We start from the raw sequence: 15,196 nt of genomic DNA, 5'->3' as shown, positions 1-15,196 counted from the left end.
AGCGGAAGCGTTCAAAGAACGGGGATGATGTAGTCAAACACGACGTGATCCAAATCACTGGAGATCCTAGTGCCGAACGGACGGCACCTCCGTGTTCAACACACGTACGGTTAGCGTAACGTCTCCTTCTTCTTGATCCAGCAAGGGGGAAGGAGAAGTTGATGAAGATCCAGCAGCACGACGGTGTGGTGGTGGATGCAGGGCATCACAGTAGCAGGGCTTCGCCTATACTACGAGAGAGAGAGATGTAACAGGGGAGAGAGAGGTGCCAAAGGCTGAAGTATGAAGTCCTCCCTCTCCCCCACTATATATAGGAGGGCCTAGGGGGGGGGCGCCGGCCCTAGGAGATCCAATCTCCTAGGGGGGCGGCGGCCAAGGGAGGTTTCCCTCCCCCCCAAGGCACCTAGGAGGTGCCTTCCACTATTGGGACTCTTCCCTTTTGTGAAACCCTAGGCTCATGGGCCTCTTGGGGCTGGTGCCCTTGGCCCATGTAGGCCAAGGAGCACCCCTAAAGCCCATGTGGCCCCCCCCGGGGTAGGTGGCCCCACCCGGTGGGCCCCCGGGACCCTTCCGGTGGTCCCGGTACAATACCGATAACCCCGAAACTTGTCCCGATGGCCGAAACAGCACTTCCTATATATAATTCTTTACCTCCGGACCATTCCGGAACTCCTCGTGACATCCGGGATCTCATCTGGGACTCCGAACAACATTCGGGTTACTGCATATACATATCTTCACAACCCTAGCGTCACTGAACCTTAAGTGTGTAGACCCTACGGGTTCGGGAGACAGGCAGACATGACTGAGACGACTCTCCGGTCAATAACCAACAGCGGGATATGGATACCCATGTTGGCTCCCACATGCTCCACGATGATCTCATCGGATGAACCACGATGTCGAGGATTCAATCAACCCCGTATGCAATTCCCTTTGTCAATCGATATGTTACTTGCCCGAGATTCGATCGTCGGTATCCCAATACCTCATTCAATCTCGTTACCGGCAAGTCACTTTACTCGTACCGTAATGCATGATCCCGTGACCAGACACTTGGTCACTTTGAGCTCATTATGATGATGCATTACTGAGTGGGCCCAGTGATACCTCTCCGTCATACGGAGTGACAAATCCCAGTCTTGATCCGTGTCAACCCAACAGACACTTTCGGAGATACCCGTAGTATACCTTTATAGTCACCCAGTTACGTTGTGACGTTTGGTACACCCAAAGCACTCCTAGGGTATCCGGGAGTTACACGATCTCATGGTCTAAGGAAAGGATACTTGACATCGGAAAAACTCTAGCAAACGAACTACACGATCTTATGCTATGTTTAGGATTGGGTCTTGTCCATCACATCATTCTCCTAATGATGTGATCTCGTTATCAATGACATCCAATGTCCAGAGTCAGGAAACCATGACTATCTGTTGATCAACGAGCTAGTCAACTAGAGGCTTACTAGGGACATGTTGGTGTCTGTTATTCACACATGTATTACGATTTCTGGATAACACAATTATAGAATGAATAAAGACAATTATCATGAACAAGGAAATATAATAATAGTGCTTTTATTATTGCCTCTAGGGAATATTTCCAACAGCTCCTCCCTCCCTCCATTCTTCTCCCGCACCGCGTGGTTCTCCCTAGCTAGCTCGTCCCCGTTACCGTGAGTTCGCCGCCGCAGATCTCCTCACCGTCGTGGCCACGCTCGTCGTCGAGCTCAACCGAGCACTACGCCGTGCCCAACACGCTCCAAGCAGCCTGACCCACACGCCAGTTGCCCCTGCCGTGCCCTGCTTCGACGAGCTCGAGCTCGCCCGAGCTCTGGCGTCCGCCGCGGTCGACACCACCGTCGACACCGTCCATCCCAGCCTCGGCCGAGATCTCGAATGGCTGCGCCTGAGCCCCTACTTTTGAACGCACCACCCCACACTCCTTTTGAGCGCCCGTAGCCCCGTCCCCGATGAGGCCCGAAGCCAATCGCCGCCCACGCTCGTCGCCGGCGCCACTCCGGCAATCCCCATCCCCGCTGCTGCCGCGGTTCGAAGCGCGCCGTCCCCCTGCGCCTGTAGATGCTCGCGGTGGTCCAAACATCACCCGGTGGCTATTTTCCGACCATGTCCGCACCGCCCCGCCGTCTGAATGGTCGCCGCCAGCGCGCCACCGCCGCCAGCCGACGTGGCCAGCCTGGGGCCACCACTTGGGTCACTGACCAGTGGCCCCAGGGCCCTCTTTGACTTGTTGACTGCGGCAACGTGCTGACTGGGCAGCCCCCAGCCACTGACATGTGGGCCCCCTCTATTAAATAATCTAATAAACATTTTATAAATAAAAGCAATTAGATTAACCTAAACACTCACTGACACCCGGGGCCCACACCCCTAATTAACCCTGCTAGATTAGTTTAATCCACTGTTATACTAACAGAGGCTGACATGTGGGTCCCAGTGGCCCCACTAGTCAGGTTTGATCTGGTCAGCCGCTCTATTGACTGCTGACGTCATCAACATGTCATGCTGACATCATATTCCATTTCTGTTAATATTAATAATTCCAGAATATTGTTTAAAACTTTGAAAAATCATATAAAATAATCCGTAACTCGGATGAAAAAGTTTTATACATGAAAGTTGCTCAAAAAAATCCAACGAATCCGAATGTGCGGTCCGTTCATCTGTCACATGCCCATAGCATGCTGAACATGGAACATTCCCCCTCCGGTCATCTATGTGACACAGGTCCGGAACCGGGAATACCTTCCTGGTTGAATTCCCCCTTCACCTATATCGTGTAGCCATACGTTAGGTCACACCCGGCACATCATATTGCCATGTTATGCTTCGTGATGCTGTGTTTGCTTTATATTTATTGTTTCTTCCCCCTCTTCTCTCCGGTAGACCCCGAGACCGATGCCGCCCCTGTGATCGACTACGTCGACGACGACACTTCTTCCTTTTCAGCAGAGCTTCCAGGCAAGCAAACCCCCCTTGAGCATTCCGATATCGCCCATTTCTTTCCCTCTCATGCTTGCATTAGAACTGCTACTGCTTTATGTATGATCCTACTCTGATGCATAGCCTGTTTTTGTTACGTGCTTTCATACCTTACCTGCTTATCCCAAACTGCTCAGTATAGGTTGGTTAGAGATCCATCAGTGACCCCACCTTGTCCCAGATGCCTCACTTTATGTCCGATGACTCGATCAATGTGATCGACGTCCAGGCCCCGACACCGCACATCACCCCCTAGTTGTACGGCTCTACAGAGTTACCATCGAGTGCCGAGGGTGGAACCTCTTACATCACTCCTGGTGAGATCTCTGTAGTGTAGCTATACGGACGAGGTTATCGAGGGTGATTTCCTCCTTAACCAATTCTGTTATGGCTCCGTCGTGCAACCCCTCAATTGTGAACCTCGAGGGTGGATCCTCTTACGTTCACCTTGAAGATAACATCGAGTGGAATTCACCGGGGGTGATTCTTCGGGTTTTCCCCTTGGTGTTAGACACACAGTTACTATGGTTACTATGACTTTACACTGAACCATGTTACTAAAGATGGGTCGACCCTAAGGGGTACCCGCACGAGCTTAATAGCGAGTGATGTGGAGTCGGGTTGACCTGGAAGGTGCCCGCGAGATACTTACGAGGCGTGGCCGGGCATTCTTAGCCCTTGGCGCAAGTACTCGAGACGGGGCGACGGGGTCACATAGATCGTGAGTCTCTGCTCGTTACCGCGTGCTCCTAATCCACTACGATTTGGATATTTCATCCGAGGGCCCTCTGGCCTGATAGCACCAACCATCACGTGGGCATTGCATGGGCGTTTTGCATCGTATGCATCAGCCGAAGCTTATTAGACGTCAGCGACTGAGCGGCGCGCGCCGGGTTGGACTGGTAAGCTCCTGCCTTTTTAAGGAGGTAGCTAGGTCTGCTCACCGGTCGCCGACGCAACGTGCAGGAGTTCCCGGGGTGATGGCCCAAGACCCCTGGGGGCATAGGTTTAGTCCGGCGTGCTTGACCTCTCTATTAAGCCTAGGTCGGGTTGCAGCATATTGTTTGGCCGAGGCCGGGCATGACCCAGGAAAGTGTGTCCGACCAGAGTTAATTGAGCATGGTGAGTAAGTTGGTGCACCCCTGCAGGGAAGAAAACATCTATCGATAGCCTATCCTACGGTAACGGGCACTTGGAGTTGTATCCCGATCGATACAACTAGAACTGGATACTTGAGATGAGACATGGATATGAGAAATGGATAGTATGGCTCTGGGATTGCTTTCTCGCAGAGAGCCGAGAAAGGATCTCTGACCGAGGTTGATAACACTACTACTACTTTACATTATGTTGATCTGTACTCTTCTATATGCTGCAAGATGCTTGAAGATGCTAGTCTTCGATAGGCTAGGCTTTTCCCTTCTCTTCTGGCATTCTGCAGTTTAGTCCACAGATACAACCCATTCGTTTGATACAGATGCATACTTAGTTTAGATCTGATGTAAGTCTTACGAGTACTTTGGATGAGTACTCACGGTTGCTTTGCTACCTCTTTCCCCCCATACCCGATTGTTGCGACCAGATGACAGATCCCAGGAGCCAGAAGACACCACTGATGATTACTATTACCCCGAGGGTGCCTACTACAACGTGACGACCGCTGACGACTTGGAGTAGTTATGAGGCTCCCAGGCAGGAGGCCTTGCCTGTTCGATCGTTGTTGCTTTTGTGCTAGCCTTCTTAAGGCAGACTTGTTTAACTTATGTCTGTACTCAGATATTGTTGCTTCCACTGACTCTTGTGTATTCAAGCTTATGTATTCGAGCCCTCGAGGCCCCTGACTTGTAATATAAAGCTTGTATTATTTTAATTTGTGTCTAGAGTTGTGTTGTGATATCTTCTCGTGAGTCCTTGATCTAGATCGTACACATTTGCGTGTATGATTAGTGTACGATTGAATCGAGGGCGTCACAAGTTGGTATCAGAGCCGACTGCCTGTAGGTAGCCCCCTTTCCAAACTCCTTGGCCGAAGTTGAGTCTAGTCATTGCAAAACTTTTAACTAACATGGTCGTGCGACTTACGGGCCCACATCGCCATATGGGTGGTATTAGGATCTTTTATTCCTCGTCTATACTCTGGGACTCTAATCTCTCTTCTATTCAGGTTAAATCAATTTTGCTAAATCTAACATTAGGATCTCATGACCACTTTCACCCAGAGAGCACCTTATTACCGATGATCGTCTGCTGCACCAGAAGTTTCCGAGGTTACTCTACGATGTTCTCCCAAGACACTCGTACCCACTGCCTTTGCAAATTCCCTACCACTGTTATATCCCTATTGATAACTGCTTACACCTGCCATTCTTACATTCAATCCCATTGATCTTGTTATTACAAGATGCCCTGAACTGCTCTTCGTTGTTCCGAGAATCCCCTGAGCTTACTGCCTTGCAGTTCCTTGTCACCTGAATACCCCTACGGATAACTTTGTGCACCTATCGAGTATCCGCTCATCCTCAGTTGATTCATGTACTTCACAAAAGTCTTCGTAATACCATTCGTTCTTGTGAAAATCCTCAACAGCCTATTGTTCTTGAATTTCTTGCTTGCTTGCATTATGGTTAATACCATAAGTCTAGTAATCTTATTGTCATCCTTTGTCTTTATCATTTTGAGTCTGTTGATACAATATGTTGCGAATGCTCGCAATCCTCAATCAGATCCTAGAATTCATCCTTCCGTCTCAGACGTCATTTAAACATGTACTGGACCTCGACCAATCAAATCGTCATCGATTGTACGCCTAAGGCTATTGACCTATCCATCCCTAATCAGAGCATTGCTTCTGATCCCTTGTCTTGGAATTCATAATTCCTTTGCAATTGAGCTTTGAGTTAGTCAGTTGTTTCTATAATCTAATCTCCTTGCATTCTTTCTTCCTCTGGTTGAGTACTGATGCTCACATCTGATCCCTTGTGGACCATCAGACCCCTTTTTCGGATTTTATCCGACAACGTCCTTCATATTCAATAAGCTTGTGAGCCTTTCCTCGAATACATAATGCTTTTGGTAAATTGTATCCTATCCTTTCTCAAGCATGCTCTACTACCGATCTTGTGTTATTTATTATTTAAATTAATGATATATGTTCCTAAGATGCCCCGATGGGTTGAACCCATGCCTTCCCTAATCTGTGTGAACTCGAAAGTTATGCGGGTTTTACTCTACTGGCTTTTCGTCAGATAAAATTTCAATACTACAACTTCATCAAGAGCGAGAAATAAAATGAAAGGTTATGCATTGTAGAAGTGGGAGTCGACCCTGAACCTTTGTGTTCATGCCCACAGACATGGTGTGGAACTTATCATGTAAGCTTCTTGCAAGGATATTTAATCATTTGAATAATTCTTCCGGTATCGTAAATTGGATCCCTTGCAGTTATGGCCCCGACCATATTTCCTCCTTGATCCCATTTACTGGGTAAGTTAAAATTACTTATCCTGTGCAAATCATTTCCCCCGTCCAACCTCTAGTCCGATTTACCTTCTGGCATTACACCTAGTACTTGATACTGGGAAGCTTTATACCCCATCACATCATTCCTAGCCTGATCGGCTATATTTTTATCATGTCAACTTTTTAACTGTGCTACCTGGTCCTTATGCCTGGAGAAACTTCCGACGATGAGCTAAGCTTATGTCGATCTTCCTCATCTTATCCTTTCGCCTTGAACATCAAGCTTAATTTCGAGTTTGTGTCGTACCCATGGTTCTTATAACCTTTCACTTCATCATTCCTTTGACTGGATGTCATCGCCGATCGATTACATCTTCATGAAATCTCTCGACAAATGTGTCATGATCATCATCAACATTCTGAGCTTTTTCTGGATATCAATTGAGTTCATGATGAGAAATACCATCCTTGCCTCTCGATGGTTTGTGTCAGCACCAACAACATTCTTGTCTTCCCCCAACACAAACTTGTTCATATAATTTTGGAAATACATCCTTTTTGGCATGTCGATGGATTGTGGCTGAGCCCGTCGGCCGCACCCTCATCTTTTCCTTGCTAAAATTGCATGACTTATTTTCTAAGTTGTTTCCGATGGATCCTTTGTGTATCCAAAGTCCGACCTTTGCTTGAAACCATGTCAATGCTATCTCGAAGCATGTCTGTGGTAATCCGATCTCCAATAAGAACGTTTGAAGCACGATATTAAATTTTCTTTATCAATTATCCAAACACCATTGTAGGGGTAATGTCATGAAATTTCTTTCCCCTTACCTAAATGGTTTTATACTTCTATCATGTCATGGATATCATGCTCTGCTTGTCCTTGGGAAGGATATACCCCTGAAATATGTGTTTAAACACATTTTCCTTTCCATTGTTCTGTTTAATTTGACAATTACATTTTCCTTTCCATTGTTCTGTTTAATCTGACAATTACATTTTCCTTTCCATTGGTATGTTTAAACCTTATTGTGATTTATATTATATAAGTAGTAATATTTCCTTGCTTATGTAAACACCTCGTTGTATCACTTTGTCAGTAAGACCCTGTTACTATTGTTGATGACATTCCGGTAGCCACCGATGGACGAGAACTTTGCCTAATGGCCCGCCTCATTTAACGAGCAGGATAATGGCTCTCTTCATCCCTTGCCCTTGGTACCGACGTTTTTGCCGGCATAACTGGCATGCTACCCTCTGACATGCCTTGCTATCATGACCGTGAAAGATGTCATCGCTCCTTCTATTTTAACCCACATGGTGGGCCCATAACCCACAGTTCCATAGGATCAGAACCTGACTCTCCTGTATATCCTTTATTCCGAAGTATCATTTGCTCTTGGCTTTGTGTGTTGTCACGAGCCACCACCCGAGAGATGATCTATTACCGATTCTCTGAACCCCCTTCAGGTATCGATCGTTTGTCCATTCGCTTGGAACTTCCTATTGTACCTTCATATTTTGCTCTCGATGTTTTCTTAAGTTTCAACTCGAGAGACACTTCTGCCACATTCCCTGAATTGTTCACCAGATAATCAACCCTATAAGGGTCAGTTCTTCCGAAGTTACTCTTTACTTTCGCACTTAAATCTCAGGACGAGATTTCTTGTAGTGGAGGAGATTTGTAACACCCCTAGTGTCATGCTACAGTAATCCATCATGATGATGCTAAGCTACTGAGATTTGCAATAATAATCATGTTGGGTTAATATCTCATTTCACATTCCTTCTTTGAATTCCATTCAAATTCAAAGTGCAAAATGAAGTTGCTCATAACTTGTTGGAAAAATGTTCACCTTTTAGCAAATAATCCAAAACTATTTGCTGTTAAGGAACACAACATCATCCTCAACCCTAAATGGGCCTAATGCTTTTAACAGAGCCAAAACAACCTTTTAAAATGCCCTTATCTTTTTAATAAATCCAAAGGGATTCAAAACATTCCCAACATTTTTGTGGCAGTGCACAGTACTTCTTTGAATTTGTTTTGGCCAGTGGGATATTTTTTGTAAAGTCATTTGTGGCAAAATAAAATGCAAAAGCTGCTGGAAAAAGAAAAACAAAAGAAAAAGAAAAAGGAAAAGAAAAAGGAAAAGAAAAGGAGAAGGGGTGGGAGAGCCCATGGCCTCCCCTTGGGCTTCGGCCCACCCGAGCCAACTGGTCTAGCTAGGCCGGCCCACTCCCTCCCTGTCGTCTTCCCGCTCCCCACTGTGCGAGCGACCGCGCGCTCGCGTCTCCGCCGGACCACCTCGCCGTCCCCGCCGGCGAGGGGATAAGGGCGACGACGAGGCCGACCCCTCGGGCTGCCCCTGCCACTACACTCGTCCCACTCCCTCTGGACGCTCTGTTTCCCTGGTTGCCCTCTCTCTCTCTCTCGCGAGATCCCACCCCCACCGAGCGCCATCACCGCCGTACCTCCGTCAACCCCGCAGCCACCGGCGGCCCCGAGGCCACCGATCCTGTCCGTCTGCTCCGCCGTCATCGTCCACCTCTCCTGGGGTCCTTCGTTGAAGCCGAGGGCCCCTGCAGCTGCCGATTGCCATTGTCCCCTTTCGCCTCTGTCTCCGACACTCGCCGGCGACCTCGAGCACCCCTGCTGCTACTAATCCAATCGCCGGCCTCCTTGCGCCGCTCGGTGAGCTCCTCCCTCCCTCCATGCTTCTCCCGCAGCGCGTGGTTCTCCCTAGCTAGCTCGTCGCCGTTACTGTGAGTTCACCGCTGTAGATCTCCTCACCGTCGTGGCCACGCTCGCCGTCGAGCTCAACCGAGCACTGCATCGTGCCCAGCACGCTCTGAGCAGCCTGACCCACACGCCAGTTGCCCCTGCCGTGCCCTGCTTCGATGAGCTCGAGCTCCGGCATGCGCCGCGGTCGACGCTGATGACCCACAAGTATAGGGGATCTATCGTAGTCCTTTCGATAAGTAATAGTGTCGAACCCAACGTGGAGCAGAAGGAAATGATAAGCGGTTTTCAGCAAGGTATTCTCTGCAAGCACTGAAATTATAGGTAACAGATAGTTTTGTGATAAGATAATTGGTAACGAGCAACAAGTAACAAAAGTAAATAAAGTGCAGCAAGGTGGCCCAATCCCTTTTGTAGCAAAGGACAAGCCTAGACAAACTCTTATATGATGTAAAGCGCTCCCGAGGACACATGGGAATATCGTCAAGCTAGGTTTCATCACGATCATATGATTCACGTTCGGTACTTTGATAATTTGGTATGTGGGTGGACCGATTCTTGGGTACTGCCCTTACTTGGACAAGCATCCCACTTATGATTAACCTCTATTGCAAGCATCCGCAACTACAACAAAAGTATTAAGGCAAACCTAACCATAGCATGAAGCATATGGATCCAAATCAACCCCTTACAAAGAAACGCATAAACTAGGGTTTAAGCTTCTGTCACTCTAGCAACCCATCATATACTTATTACTTCCCAATGCCTTCCTCTAGGCCCAACTAATGGTGAAGTGTCATGTAGTCGACGTTCACATAACACCACTAGAGGAGAGACAACATACATCTCATCAAAATATCGAACGAATTGCAAATTCACATGACTACTAATAGCAAGACTTCTCCCATGTCCTCAGGAACAAACGTAACTACTCACAAAGCATATTCATGTTCATAATCAGAGGGGTATTAATATGCATATAGGATCTGAACATATGATCTTCCACCAAATAAACCAACTAGCATCAACTACAAGGAGTAATTAACACTACTAGCAACCCACAGGTACCAATCCCGAACTTGGAGGCAAGAATTGGATACAAGAGATGAACTAGGGTTTGAGAGGATATGGTGCTGGTGAAGATGTTGATGGAGATTGACCCCCTCCCAATGAGAGGATCATTGTTGATGACGATGGCAATGATTTTCCCCTCCCGGAGGGAAGTTTCCCCGGCAGAACAGCTCCGCCGGAGCCCTAGATTGGTTCCGCCAAGGTTCCGCCTCGTGGCGGCGGAGTCTCGTCTGGAAAGATGGCTTATTATTTTTTCCTCAACGAAAGACTCCATATAGCAGAAGATGGGCATCGGAGGGCAACCAGGGGGCCCACAAGGTAGGGGTGCGCGGGCGCGCCCCCACCCTCGTGGGCAGGTTGTGGCCCCCTCTGGAACTTCTTGCGCTCATTATTTATTATATATTCTGAAAATGACTTCCTTGAAGTTTCAGGACTTTTGGAGCTGTGCAGAATAGGTCTCTAATATTTGCTCCTTTTCCAGCCCAGATCCCAGCTGCTGGCATTCTCCCTCTTTATGTAAACCTTGTAAAATAAGAGAGAATAGGCATAAGTATTGTGACATAATGTGTAATAACAGCTGATAATGCAATAAATATCGATATAAAAGCATGATGCAAAATGGACGTATCAACTCCCTCAAGCTTAGACCTCGCTTGTCCTCAAGCGAAAGCCGAGATCGAAAAATATGCCCACATGTTTAGAGGTAGAGGTGTCGATAAAAATAAAATACGGACATGAGGGAATCATGATCATTCTTAGAACAACAACTTGTATAATTCTTGTCATATGATCTCTTATGCTAGAGTAATAATTCAATCACAATTTCAAGTATGAATCATAAACTTCATTGAAAACTAACAAACTATAATATCAGTCATTGGAGCAATTGCAATTTATCATAACATAGGAAAGAGACAATATAAGAGCTTTTCAGCAAGTCCACATACTCAACTATCGTATAGTCTTTCACAATTGCTAACACTCACGCAATACTTATGGGTATGGAGTTTTAATCGGACACAGAGAAAGATAGGGGCTTATAGTTTTGCCTCCCAACGTTTTACCTCAAGGGTAATGTCAACAATAATAGTTCATGAAAACTTACATCCAATTAGCCATATATACCAGGATCTTTCCAACATGTTGTGCTTGCCAAAAGATAAAATGTAAAAAGGAAGGGTGAAGATCACCATGACTCTTATGTAAGGTAGGAGATAAAAGTAAAAGATAGGCCCTTCGCAGAGGGAAGCAGAGGTTGTCATGCACTTTTATGGTTGGATGCACAAAATCTTAATGCGAAAGAATGTCACTTTATATTGCCACTTGTGATATGGAACTTTATTATGCAGTTTGTCAATTTTATTTCTTCCATATCACACGATCGTATAAAGCTTATTTTCTCCCACACTAATAAGTCATACATATTTAGAGAGAAATTTTTTTATTGCTTGCACCGATGACAACTTACTTGAAGGATCTTACTCAATTCATAGGTAGATATGTGGACTCTCATGGCAAAACTGGGTTTAGGGATATTTGGAAGCACAAGTAGTATCTCTACTTGGTGCAAGGAGTTTGGCTATCATGAGGGGGAAAGGCAAGCTCAATCATGTTGGATGATCCAAGACAATATAATTTATCTCAGATGCAAGAAAACATAACCCATTACGTTGTCTTCCTTGTCCAACGTCAACTCTTTAGCATGTCATATTTTAATGAGTGCTCACAATCATAAAAGATGTCCAAGATAGTATATTTATATGTGAAGACCCCTCTTTCTTTATTACTTCCTATTAATTGCAACGATGACCAAAACTATGTTTGTCTGCTCTCAACAACTTTTATTCATCATACTCTTTCTATGTGAGCTCATTACTCTCCATAAGATCCATATGATCTCTTTTATTCTTTTTATTCTTTCTCTTTTCTTTTATTCACTCAAGATCATGGAAAAATAATCAAGCCCTTGACTCAACACTAATCTTTATTATATAGCTCACGGACTCGATTACATAGAAGGATCATAAAGCAAAGCTCACAACTAGATCATACTAAAAAGCTTTTATTCTACTAGATCAAGATATTATCAAAAGGATCGAACTAAGAAAAATGGTAAAGATAAAAGTGATGGTGATACGATACCGGGGCACTCCCCCAAGCTTGGCAGTTTCCAAGGGGAGTGCCCATACCCATGTGGTTATGTCTCCTTTGTTGGTGAAGAAGATGGTGGTTTTGTTGATGGCGTAGGCTTGTCGTCCTTCTTCCAAGGCATAGGCTCACCATCATAGAAGGACGATCGAGTCTCCTGAAACCTCAAATCTACAGCCAAACTCATCCTCTTGAATCTATATTCATACTCACAATATGTTGCGAATGCTCGCAATCCTCAATCAGATCCTAGAATTCATCCTTCCGTCTCAGACGTCATTTAAACATGTACTGGACCTCGACCAATCAAATCGTCATCGATTGTACGCCTAAGGCTATTGACCTATCCATCCCTAATCAGAGCATTGCTTCTGATCCCTTGTCTTGGAATTCATAATTCCTTTGCAATTGAGCTTTGAGTTAGTCAGTTGTTTCTATAATCTAATCTCCTTGCATTCTTTCTTCCTCTGGTTGAGTACTGATGCTCACATCTGATCCCTTGTGGACCATCAGACCCCTTTTTCGGATTTTATCCGACAACGTCCTTCATATTCAATAAGCTTGTGAGCCTTTCCTCGAATACATAATGCTTTTGGTAAATTGTATCCTATCCTTTCTCAAGCATGCTCTACTACCGATCTTGTGTTATTTATTATTTAAATTAATGATATATGTTCCTAAGATGCCCCGATGGGTTGAACCCATGCCTTCCCTAATCTGTGTGAACTCGAAAGTTATGCGGGTTTTACTCTACTGGCTTTTCGTCAGATAAAATTTCAATACTACAACTTCATCAAGAGCGAGAAATAAAATGAAAGGTTATGCATTGTAGAAGTGGGAGTCGACCCTGAACCTTTGTGTTCATGCCCACAGACATGGTGTGGAACTTATCATGTAAGCTTCTTGCAAGGATATTTAATCATTTGAATAATTCTTCCGGTATCGTAAATTGGATCCCTTGCAGTTATGGCCCCGACCATATTTCCTCCTTGATCCCATTTACTGGGTAAGTTAAAATTACTTATCCTGTGCAAATCATTTCCCCCGTCCAACCTCTAGTCCGATTTACCTTCTGGCATTACACCTAGTACTTGATACTGGGAAGCTTTATACCCCATCACATCATTCCTAGCCTGATCGGCTATATTTTTATCATGTCAACTTTTTAACTGTGCTACCTGGTCCTTATGCCTGGAGAAACTTCCGACGATGAGCTAAGCTTATGTCGATCTTCCTCATCTTATCCTTTCGCCTTGAACATCAAGCTTAATTTCGAGTTTGTGTCGTACCCATGGTTCTTATAACCTTTCACTTCATCATTCCTTTGACTGGATGTCATCGCCGATCGATTACATCTTCATGAAATCTCTCGACAAATGTGTCATGATCATCATCAACATTCTGAGCTTTTTCTGGATATCAATTGAGTTCATGATGAGAAATACCATCCTTGCCTCTCGATGGTTTGTGTCAGCACCAACAACATTCTTGTCTTCCCCCAACACAAACTTGTTCATATAATTTTGGAAATACATCCTTTTTGGCATGTCGATGGATTGTGGCTGAGCCCGTCGGCCGCACCCTCATCTTTTCCTTGCTAAAATTGCATGACTTATTTTCTAAGTTGTTTCCGATGGATCCTTTGTGTATCCAAAGTCCGACCTTTGCTTGAAACCATGTCAATGCTATCTCGAAGCATGTCTGTGGTAATCCGATCTCCAATAAGAACGTTTGAAGCACGATATTAAATTTTCTTTATCAATTATCCAAACACCATTGTAGGGGTAATGTCATGAAATTTCTTTCCCCTTACCTAAATGGTTTTATACTTCTATCATGTCATGGATATCATGCTCTGCTTGTCCTTGGGAAGGATATACCCCTGAAATATGTGTTTAAACACATTTTCCTTTCCATTGTTCTGTTTAATTTGACAATTACATTTTCCTTTCCATTGTTCTGTTTAATCTGACAATTACATTTTCCTTTCCATTGGTATGTTTAAACCTTATTGTGATTTATATTATATAAGTAGTAATATTTCCTTGCTTATGTAAACACCTCGTTGTATCACTTTGTCAGTAAGACCCTGTTACTATTGTTGATGACATTCCGGTAGCCACCGATGGACGAGAACTTTGCCTAATGGCCCGCCTCATTTAACGAGCAGGATAATGGCTCTCTTCATCCCTTGCCCTTGGTACCGACGTTTTTGCCGGCATAACTGGCATGCTACCCTCTGACATGCCTTGCTATCATGACCGTGAAAGATGTCATCGCTCCTTCTATTTTAACCCACATGGTGGGCCCATAACCCACAGTTCCATAGGATCAGAACCTGACTCTCCTGTATATCCTTTATTCCGAAGTATCATTTGCTCTTGGCTTTGTGTGTTGTCACGAGCCACCACCCGAGAGATGATCTATTACCGATTCTCTGAACCCCCTTCAGGTATCGATCGTTTGTCCATTCGCTTGGAACTTCCTATTGTACCTTCATATTTTGCTCTCGATGTTTTCTTAAGTTTCAACTCGAGAGACACTTCTGCCACATTCCCTGAATTGTTCACCAGATAATCAACCCTATAAGGGTCAGTTCTTCCGAAGTTACTCTTTACTTTCGCACTTAAATCTCAGGACGAGATTTCTTGTAGTGGAGGAGATTTGTAACACCCCTAGTGTCATGCTACAGTAATCCATCATGATGATGCTAAGCTACTGAGATTTGCAATAATAATCATGTTGGGTTAATATCTCATTTCACATTCCT

Source organism: Triticum urartu, chromosome 5A, assembly GCF_056163025.1.
Source record: "Triticum urartu cultivar PI428250 chromosome 5A, HENAU_Tu73, whole genome shotgun sequence".
In the NCBI taxonomy this organism is placed as follows: domain Eukaryota; kingdom Viridiplantae; phylum Streptophyta; class Magnoliopsida; order Poales; family Poaceae; genus Triticum; species Triticum urartu.
Note: the sequence above shows the minus strand (reverse complement) of the source record.